The following is an 11,722-nucleotide window of genomic DNA, read 5'->3' as shown; positions in this document are numbered from 1 at the left end:
AAGAAGAGGTGGAAAGAATACACAGAAGAACTATACAGGAAAGATCTGAATGTCCCTGATAGCCATGACAGTGTGGTCACTGAACTTGAGCCGGGCATCCTCGAGAGTGAAGTCAAGTGGGCCTTAGGAAGCATTAGTAACAACAAAGCTAGCGGAGATGACAGTATTCCAGCTGAGCTATTTAAAATCCTAAAAGATGATGCTGTTAAAGTGCTGCACTCAATATGCCAACAAATTTGGTACACTCAACAGTGGCCACAAGACTGGAAAAGGTCAGTTTACATTCCAATTCCAAAGAAGGGCAATGCCAAAGAGTGTTCAAACTACCGTAGAATTGCGCTCATTTCACATGCCAGCAAGGTGATGCTCAAAATCCTACAAGCTAGGCTTCAGCAGTATGTGAACCAAGAACTACCAGAAGTACAAGCAGGGTTTCAAAGAGGCAGAAGAACTAGAGATCAAATCGCCAACATTTGCTGGATCACGGAGAAAGCAAGAGAATTCCAGAAAAATGTCTATTTCTGCTTCATTGACTATGCTAAAGCCTTTGATTGTGTGGATCACAACAAACTGTGGCAAATTCTTAAAGAGATGGGAGTACCAGACCACCTTACCTGTCTCCTGAGAAACCTGTAGGAGGGTCAAGAAGCAACAGTGAGAACCAGACATTGAACAACCGAGTGGTTCCAAAGTGGGAAAGGAGTATGACAAGGCTGTATATTGTCGCCCTGCTTATTTAACTTATATGCAGAGTACATCATGAGAAACGCTGGGTTGGATGAATCACAGGCCAGAATTAAGATTGCCGGGAGAATTCTCAACAACCTCAGATACGCAGACGATACCACCCTAATGGCAGAAAGCGAAGAGGTTCTAAAGAGCCTCTTTCTGAGGGTGAAAGTGCAGAGTGCAAAAGCTGGTTTGAAACTCAACATTAAAAATACGAAGATTGTGTCATCTGGCCCCATCACTTCCTGGCATATGGAAGGGGAAGAAATGGAAGCAGTGACAGATGTTATTTTCTTGGGCTCCAAGATCACCGCAGACGGTGACTGTAGCCATGAAATTAAAAGATGCTTGCTCCTTGGGAGGAAAGCTATGGCAAACCTAGACAGCATAGTCAGAAGCAGAGACATCACCTTGCCGACAAAGGTTCGTATAATCGAAGCTATGGTTTTCCCAGTAGCAACATATGGCTGTGAGAGCTGGACTATAAGGAAGGCTGAGCGCAGGAGAATTGATGCTTTCGAACTGTGGTGCTGGAGAAGACTCTTACGAGTCCCCTGGGCTGCAAGGAGGTCAGATCAGTCTATCCTAAAGGAAATCAACCCTGAGTGCTCATTCGAAGGACAGATACTGAAGCTGAAGCTCAAATATTTTGGCCACCTAATGCGAAGAGAAAACTCTCTGGAAAAGACTCTGATGCTGGGAAGGACTGAAGGCAAAAGGAGAAGGGGTTGGCAGAGGATGAGATGGCTAGATAGCATCACCGCTGCAATGAATATGAACTTGAGCACACTCCGGGAGAGAGCGAAGGACAGGAAGGTCTGGCATGCTATGGTCCATGGGGTCACGAAGAGTCGGACATGACTTAACGACTGAACAACAACAATGAAAAAGACTGTACAGCCATCATGTTTCCCCCTACATGGATCCATACACCGAAACCTTTGGCTATTGGGTGGTATAGAAATGTAATAAATAAATAAAATACACCAGGCACCAGCTCAGTTTGTGCCTCCAGAGTAACTTTTATATCCTGCCATGAATCAGGCATGATCCCCTTCATGATCACTGCCTTGTTGTGGTGAAGGGGCTTGCGTAACTCAGTGAAGCCATAAGCTATGCTGTACAGGGCAACCCAAGATGGATAGGTCATGGCAGAGAGTTCTGACAAAATGTGGTCCACTGGAGAAGGAAATGACAACCCACTCCAGTATTCTTGCCAAGAAAACCCCATGGAACGTATCACAAGGCTAAAAGCGATGACGCCGGAAGATGAACCCCTCAGGTCGGAAGGTGTCCAATATACTACTGGGGAAGAGCAGAGGGTATTTCCAAGTAGCACCAGAAAGAGTGAAGCGGCTGGGCCAAAGCCAAAAGGACACTCAGCTGTGGATGTGTCTGGTGGTGAAAAGAAAATCCGATGCTGTACAGAACAATATTGTTTAGGAACCTGGAATGTCAGATCAATGAATCAAGGTAAGCTGGAGGTGGTCAAACATGAGATGGCAAGATTGAACATCGACATCTTGGGAATCAGCGAACTAAAATGGACAGGCATGGGCGACTTTAATTCAGGTGACCATCATATCTACTACTGTGGGCAAGAATCCCTTAGAAGAAATGGAGTAGCACTCATAGTCAATGAAAGGGTGGGAAAAGCAGTACTGGGGTACAATCTCAAAAACGATAGAATGATCTCAGTACGAATCCAAGGCAAACCATTCAACATCACAGTAATTCAGGTCTATGACCCAACCACTGATGCCGAAGAAGCTGAGGTTGATCGGTTCTATGAAGACCTACAACACCTTCTAGAACTAACACCAAAAAAAGATGTCCTCTTCATCATAGGGGATTGGAATGCTAAAGCAGGAAGTCAAGAAATCACCGGGATAACAGGCAGGCATGGCCTGGGTGTACAAAATGAAGCAGGACAAAAGCTAATAGAGTTTTGCCAAGAGAACACGCTGATCATAGCAAACACTCTTTTCCAACAGCACAAGAGACGACTCTACACATGGACATCACCAGATGGTCAATATCGAAATCAGATTGATTACGTCCTTTGCAGCCAAAGATGGAGAAGCTCTATACAGTCAGTAAAAACAAGACCTGGAGCTGACTGTTACTCAGATCATGCGCTTCTTGTTGCAAAATTTCGGCTTCAATTGAAGAACGTAGGGAAAACCACTAAACCATTCAGGTATGACCTAAATCATTTCCCTTATGAATATACAGTGGAGGTGATGAATAGATTTAAGGGATTAGACCTGATAGACAGAGTGCCTGAGGAACTATGGACGGAGGTCCCTAACATTGTTCAGGAGGCAGCAACGAAATCCATCCCAAAGAAAAAGAAATGCAAGAAAACCAAGTGGCTGTGTGAGGAGGCTTTACAAGTAGCTGAGGAAAGAAGGGAAGCGAAAAGCAAGGGAGAAAGGGGAAGATATATCCAACTGAATGCAGAGTTCCAGAGAATAGCAAGGAGAGACAAGAAGGCCTTCTTAAATGAACAATGCAAAGAAATTGAGGAAAACAACAGAATGGGAAAGACTAGAGATCTCTTCAAGAAAATTGGAGATCTCAAGGGAACGTTTTGTGCAAAGACGGGCATGATAAAGGACAAAGAAGGCAGGGACCTAACAGAAGCAGATGAGGTTAAGAAGAGGTGGAAAGAATACACAGAAGAACTATACAGGAAAGATCTGAATGTCCCTGATAGCCATGACAGTGTGGTCACTGAACTTGAGCCAGACATCCTCGAGAGTGAAGTCAAGTGGGCCTTAGGAAGCATTAGTAACAACAAAGCTAGCGGAGATGACAGTATTCCAGCTGAGCTATTTAAAATTCTAAAAGATGATGATGTTAAAGTGCTGCATTCAATATGCCAACAAATTTGGAACACTCAACAATGGCTGCAAGACTGGAAAAGGTCAGTTTACCTTCTAATTCCAAAGAAGGGCAACGCCAAAGAGTGTTCAAACTCCCGCACAATTGCGCTCATTTCACATGCCAGCAAGGTGATGCTCAAAATCCTACAAGCTAGGCTTCAGCAGTATGCGAACCAAGAACTACCGGAAGTACAAGCTGGGTTTCAAAGAGGCAGAGGAACTAGAGATCAAATCGCCAACTTTCGCTGGATCACGGAGAAAGCAAAAGAACTCCAGAAAAACGTCTACTTCTGCTTCATTGACTACGCTAAAACCTTTGATTGTGTGGATCACAACAAACTGTGGCAAATTCTTAAAGTGATGGGAATACCAGACCACCTTACCTGTCTCCTGAGAAACCTGTACGAGGGTCAAGAAACAACAGTAAGAACCAGACATGGAACAACCGAGTGGTTCCAAATTGGGAAAGGAGTACGACAAGGCTGCATATTGTCACCCTGCTTATTTAACTTATATGCAGAGTACATCATGAGAAACGCCAGGTTGGATGAATCACAGGTTGGAATTAAGATTGCTGGGAGAATGATCAACAACCTCTGATATGCAGACGATACCACCCTAATGGCAGAAAGCGAAGAGGATCTCAAGAGCCTCTTGTTGAGGGTGAAAGTGAAGAGTGCAAAAGCTGGTTTGAAACTCAACATTAAAAAAACTAAGATCATGGCATCTGGCTCCATCACTTCCTGGCATATAGAAGGGGAGGAAATGGAAGCAGTGACAGATTTTACTTTCTTGGGCTCCAAGATCACCGCAGACGGTGACTGTAGCCATGATATTAAAAGACGCTTGCTCCTTTGGAGGAAAGCTATGGCAAACCTAGACAGCATAGTCAGAAGCAGAGACATCACCTTGCCGACAACGGTCCGTCTAATCAAAGCTATGGTTTTCCCAGTAGTAATGTATGGCTGTGAGAACTGGACTATAAGGAAGGCTGAGCGCCGAAGAATTGATGCTTTCGAACTGTGGTGCTGGAGAAGACTCTTACGAGTCCCCTGGACTGCAAGGAGGTCAGATCAGTCTATCCTAAAGGAAATCAACCCTGAGTGCTCATTTGAAGGACAGATACTGAAGCTGAAGCTCAAATATTTTGGCCACCTAATGCGAAGAGAAAACTCTCTGGAAAAGACTCTGATGCTGGGAAGGACTGAAGGCAAAAGGAGAAGGGGACGGCAGAGGATGAGATGTCTAGATAGCATCACCGATGCAATGAATATGAACTTGAGCACACTCCGGGAGAGGGCGCAGGACAGGAAGGCCTGCCATGCTATGGTCCATGGGGTCACGAAGAGTCAGACACGATTGAACGACTGAACAACAACAATGAATCAGGCAAACCTGGGCTGGCACAACTTATTGAAATCAGACAAAGCAAAAAACTGGCTCATGAAATAACCCTTTCACTCATCTGTGATAGATGACTTTGGGCTTTTCCTCAAATCATTACCACACTCTGGTGTCACAGATGCCTTGCCTCTCTAGTAACATCTCCCATATTAAAATGGGCAGATATACACCCATTTTCATAGCATGTAGAGTTTATTTTCAAGACCAGATAAATATCCTCACAGAAAGTCACAAAGCATTGTTTCTCATTAGATGGCTGGTATATCAAATTGCTGTCTAAACTATAAAGAATTCTAATCACTCATTTACTGGAAGATGAATCTAATGAGTTCTTCTTGCACACAAGTGAGCAAGGCAATATGGCAAAGGAATAATAAAAGGGCATATTCAAGGTATAGAGTTGCCCTTTAAAAAAGGTGATTCTAAGAAGGGCCACTCAAGCATATAAGAAGGGCCAGAGCTCCATGGTAGAGCAGAAGGTTCCAGATTCAATCATTGCATATCCTGTTAAAAGGAGCTCAAGTAGCAGAGCTGGGAAAGACCCTTGCATGAGAAGCTGGAGAGCTACAGCCAGTCAGGCTGGTAGACAATAACTGGGATAGATGGACCCCTGGTCTGACTCAGGAGAAGGCATCTTCATATGTTCCTATATCTATCATCTGCCCTGAGACTTTCAGTCAAGCAGAACGAAAACGGAGTGCATTCTGAAAAGCAAGAGTTCTGAGGTGGGCCCTGATAGGAATGTGCAAACTTCTTCTCTCCCTCAACCCTGCCACCCCAGCCCAGTGCTTTGAGCTGGAAGAAGCTCAGAGGGCCTCCATATTCAAGAACACACAATGAACACCTATATTTCCATTCTTTTGCACTGAGTATCATTGACTTGAACTATGTGTTGGGTGTGTCATCCCTATGCTGAAAAGAGTTTCAGTGGGTTGCTTGTTTGTTTTTAGTTCAGAATTGCAGATGTATGGATTCTGATGTAATGATCCAGCTCATCAAGGGAATTCTGAAAATAGTCTACATTATTAAAAATCCATCAAATTCAGACTGTCCATCTTTCCTCATTAAATTGCAGCATATTCAAGTAAAAATGTGACTAAGTTAATGATAACACTTCACAGATTGTCCTGTGATGACATAGCACACTATACTACAGCTGGGCACAGAAAGTCCTTCAACCCAGTTTTCTGTAAAGAAATGACTAAATCTCTGGATAGAAGAACTCTCTCTCCAGAGCTAGATGGGAGGGGCTTCTATTGCTATTCAACATCCAGAAAGTGACCTATCAATCATTTAAAATAACTGATGTGAAGTGTCACTATTGTGTTGTGAAATCAATTGACTTGGTGGATTTTGCCACTGGTATTGGCAAAACACTAAATTCACTTTTACCACTGTCAGTGAATGACTGCTCTGGTTAACTGTCAAGCCCTGTTATGAAAAAAGGCATTGCCTCTGTTCATCTCCCTAGGACAGTCAGCATCCAAATGCCATTTTCCCCCAGTGCAAAATATGTTGACAAACAAGAATAACTGGAGTCTTACTTAGTGGGCTCAGCATAAGATGTCAATAACAGATCCATTGTACAGAATGGCCCTTTTGATGGAAACCATTAAAAATTCATTGTCCTTTGTTTTGCCCTTTGGCTATGCATAATCCCATTTTGTATCAGTTCCTTACACAATTAAGTAGGAATTACATTTCGTTATACTTTTTTTCTGGTTGCACAATGAGATATATAAAAGTTATACTGTAAGCATGCATATCTTCATCCTACAACTTCCAACTTCAATCATACAAAGAACTGAACAGATTCAGAATCAATTAGAAGCCACAGCCACATATCTCATTTGCTCATTCCTGCTACATTTAAAATGGGGAAATCCAGTTTCTGGATTTGTGTGATAGAATGGAATGCCAGCTGAGGAATTACCATGCAGATGATTGCACACTCATACAGAATGGAACAAAAATCAGCTGACATCCAGACATGCATAGCTGAGTCATCCTTTTGCAGATATCAGTGAAAAGGGTTATATGCACACTTCACAAAAAGGATCAGATCATTTCTTTATAGCAGCCCAAAAGGAACTTGAACTCAGTGTGCTGTGATTCATATCTGAACATGCTGACAACTGTTCACATCCATGGGCATGGATCCCAACTTTGAATACCATGTCAGGTGTGGTTGCCCATCTTGGAAGAGATACAGCTGGACAGAGTAAGAGAAAAGAACAAACTGACGAAGCAAATGTAAGACATGCATAGAATCAATGTTGTTTCCATACAATCAGTTTATTGCAAGGTAGATGCATATTTATTTCTCATTTGGTGTGCTCACTTCACACATATTCCTTTCTATCATGGGAAATGCCACATTTTCTCAGCAGTCATTTGGCACCTGGGAAAATATACTTCTTTCTCAGCTAGCACTGTGTCCCATTGCTATTGAGCATCCACAAAGTGGCCTATAAATCATTTAAAACAACTGATTGTGACAGCAAAAAAAAAAAAGTCTTATGTTGTGAAATCAGTTGATTTGGTAAATGTTGCCATTGGTGTTAACAAATCCACTTTTATCACTGTCAGGGAGTGACAGTTCTGGTTACCTGTCAGGCTAACAGGAGACATGGAGCCCTCTTGAATATGGGTGTTGACATGAATTGTGATGAATGACGCAGCTCCTTCCCTATGCTTGCATTGTTTTGTGAATTCGTTGTTATCAGTTCTGTTGTTGTTGTTAGGAATCTGTGTAGTCTCTTGGAGAATTCCAAGGGCCATCTCTGATACAGTCAGCAAAAGGCTATTTTTGCTGACTGTATCAGATTATTTGATACAGTCAGCAAAAGGTCTTGTGACTGTGAATTCCACAAATTCATTACTGTTGTGCCAAAAATTTCTCCCACATTTTTTCAACCATTCTCATTCAATTTGATAGAAAAGAAATTGCTTTCAAAAAGAAATTCAAAGGAGAAGAAAGTTTCACAGAAGTTCTAGTGGGTTGGGTTTGTGGTTCTTGTGCTTTTACCTTACTTAGGAGGTGGCTGAGGAGTGGGTGTGAGCATCCCATCTCTCATTGTACAATCATCTCTCCAGCAGCCTGTAGCCTCCTTGGTTTCCCGCACCTCAGTTAAAGCAGAAGGGAAGATTTCATGAGGTGATTCCTCCCATAGAGCTTTTTCAGATCAGGAAGTGCAGGCAGCCAGGGAAGCTGCAGAGCAATAGAGAGATATGTAATAGAAAGAAAACACACACACAGCACCCTCTGCCTCCTTGCAGTGATTAAGCCCAAAAACACCACCAAAATAAATTCAAAATAAGCTATAAAATGTCTTGAGAATGAGGCAGAAAAATGGAAGCCTATTTAAGAAAAGAAGAACAAATGAGGGAAGAAAACTTAGGACAGATTTTGGCACAGCACTAGCTCCATCTCTTCCCTGGATTGTGGAGGATGCAAAATGGGGGCTATGCTGCCAACACAGCCGATGCTGTTGCCACGTGCAGTGGCAGTGCAAAAAACAAAAACCCTTAGGAAAAAAGAAATAAGTTGTGCTACAACAACCCCTGCCAACAGTGAGCTCTACCTGTGAGACACTGTTGGAGAACTTCTCCCCCTGGAGGAATGCAGTGCAATTGTTCCTCCAATTTCTCTGCCCACAAATAGGGTAGAGAATTTTGAGAGGCAATTTGCGCACAGCTCTAAAATTAATTACAGTGTCCTCCGAAGCATGGCACCGCAGGTCGCAAGCCCAAATAGAGCTCTTTCCCCCTTCTGAATAGCATGTCTTGTGCACAGCCTGAAATTCCATGCGACTGCCATAAGGACAGAAGAGGGAGGAAAAGAAGTGGATTACTCACGATAGATATATATGACATGCAGCAGGGCTCAGATAGAGTCTCATGAGGGGTCGCCAGCTTGTGATGGTGCACGAAGAAGAGTTCGCTGCCCTATTTCTCGACACCACTGCAGTCCATCCTTAACATCCGAAGCAGGACAGCTGCCCGGCCACTGCAGAGAGACCACTCGCTAGGCCACCTGGGCTCCTTGTGATGTGCTGGCCAGTTGGCTCAAGAGGAAACAGGAGGATGAGCAGGGCTTTGCATGTATCCTGGAATGCGGCAGAGAAGACCTTCCCTGCTCTCAACCACCTGTACAGCCCACAGCCCATTTCATTTGTTCCCAGAACAGATGTTCATGGCCGCTCTGCCAGCAAGGCTTGACAAGACAGTTGCGCTGCTCACTGCCTGCCACTAGGTGGGGGATTCATGACATTTATATTAATATAATTTCATGTGTGGAGTTGACAGACTAGGGCTGCAATCTTATACAATGTATACATGCAGACTTTCTTGGCTGGGAGTACACCCTGTTGAACAAAGTGGGATTTACTTCTGCACAAACATGCCTCGGATTGCACAGCATGGCAGAAAAGCGTTGCTTCAGAGTGGATGAAATTATTCCTCCATATGTTTGCAGTGGGTATGATGGGGGTGAGGGGATTGCAGGGGAAACTTGGTGGGTGGTAGAGGGGGTAACCCTTCTCCATCCCACAGATTCTCTCCGACAACTCCATTCCCCTGCTAGGTTTTCCCTCAGCAAGGCTTAATTCCAATCACAGAGCCCTGCTGGTGGAGACAGGTTGTGAGGGGGAATTAATAGGTAGGGTAATGCCCACCAACTGACATAACACAAGAAGAGCTCAATTGGATGAGTGCAAAGGATCAGACCCAAGGTCTGTCTGGTTCAGCATTCTGTTCACACAGTGGCCAACCTATGGGAAGCCCTCAACAGGACATGAGTATAACAGCGCCCTCCCACTCATGTTCCCCAGCAACCATAGGCATACTGCCTCTCATACTGGAGGTAATATGTAGCCATTATGATAGTCTTATCCTCCATGAATTTATCTAATCCCCTTTTAAAGCAATCCAAGTTAGTGGCCATTCCTACATCCTTTGATAGTGCATTCCATAGTTTAGCTATGCACCAAAGCACTTCCTTTTATCTCTTCTGAATCTCCCATCATTCAGCTTCATTGGATGATCCAGGCTCTAGTATTATGAGGGAGGAGAAAAACATCTTACTTTCCCCTTTCTCCACAGCATGCCCAACCTATACACTCTTACTTGCCCTTTTTCTAAACTAGAAAGCCCAAAACGATGTAGTCTTTCCCCATAATGGAGTTGCACTATCCCCTTGATCATTTTGGTTGTTTTTGTCTGCATCTTTTACAGTGCTACAATGTCCCTCTTGAGATGGAGCAACCAGAACTGTACACACCATTCCAAGTGTCCCCATACCATAGTTTGTATAAGGATAGTACAGTACTGGCTGTCGGACTTTCAGACTTATTGCTAATAATCCCCAGCATGGCATTCACCTTTTTCACATCTGCTGCACATCACTGATGTTTGCATTGAGCTGTCCCCCATGACACAGCAAGTATATATGTGAAATTAGAGAGGTTTGCCCAATGTGCTTTGCTTTAAATGTACTTACATTTAATTGCTGTTTTGTAACCCATTCACCCAGTTTGGTGAAATACCTTTGGTGCTCTTTAAAGCTTGCACCATCCTGACCTGAACAGCTGGCAGTTATTCACTAACTTGGCCACCCAGTTGCTCACCCAAACTTCGGATAGTTTATGAACAAGTTTAAAAGCACAGGTCCCAACACAGATCCTTGGGGGAGCCCACTCCCTACTTCTCTCCCTCTGAGAACTGTCCATTTATTCCTGCTCTCTTCTTCCTGTTCTTTAACCAGACTAGTCCTAAGAGGATCCTTCTTTTTATTCCATGACAGCTAAGTTTAATCAGAACTCTTTGGTTAGGGACTTCTTCAAATTCTTTTTGAAACTCCAAGCATATGGTACCTACCAAATCTCTCCTATGCATATGTTTGTTGACCCTCTCAAAGATCTCTAAAAAGGGCAGTGAAGCTAGATTTTCCTTTGCAAAAGCTATGCTGACTTTAATTCAGCAAGGTTAAATATACATGATAATTAATGCTTTCCACCAATTTACCTGGAACAGATGTTAAGCTAACTGGCCTGCAATTTCCAGGATACCCTTTTAAAAACTGTTGTTATACTGGCTGGTGTGGAGGCCAATTTTATGGACAAGTTACATACTTTCTTACAAGATCAGCAATTTCACATTTGAGTTCTTTGAGACTCTCCAGAGGAAGCCATCTGGACCCAGTGATTTTTTAAATTTTAATTTGATAATACATCCTAAAACTTCATCCCCTGTCACCTCTGCTTCACTCAGTTCTTCAGACTCCCTACCAGTGGAGGCTGGTGGTTCAGATTTCAGTGGGGTTGTGAATCCATTATGGGTTCCAGTCAGAACCCAAAAGGAGTATCCATGGTGCTGAATCCATTTGGGGGATAGTGTTCAGCACTGTTGATAGCTCCATCAGAGTTCTGACTTTTTCCGTCAGAAAACTAGAATGAATGTACAGCCCCACCGAAATCTGAGCCACCAGCCTCCACTGCTCCCTACTTTGAAAAAACAAAACAAAAAGTCAGTTCAGGTGCAGGTATCTATTTCCTACATCTTCTGCAATGAAGACAGAGGGAAATAATGCATTCAGCTTCACTGTGATCTATCATCTTTTCGCTCACTTGTTATCTGGCCGGTTTCCTCTTTCTGATGTATTTAAAGACAGTTAAATATTGTCTTTAAATAGTAAAGACAGT

Source organism: Heloderma suspectum, chromosome 1, assembly GCF_057233095.1.
Source record: "Heloderma suspectum isolate Gila_16-S chromosome 1, 16-S_ref, whole genome shotgun sequence".
Lineage (NCBI taxonomy): Eukaryota > Metazoa > Chordata > Lepidosauria > Squamata > Helodermatidae > Heloderma > Heloderma suspectum.
The sequence above is the reverse complement of the archived record's forward strand: the minus strand, read 5'-3'. Positions refer to the sequence as shown.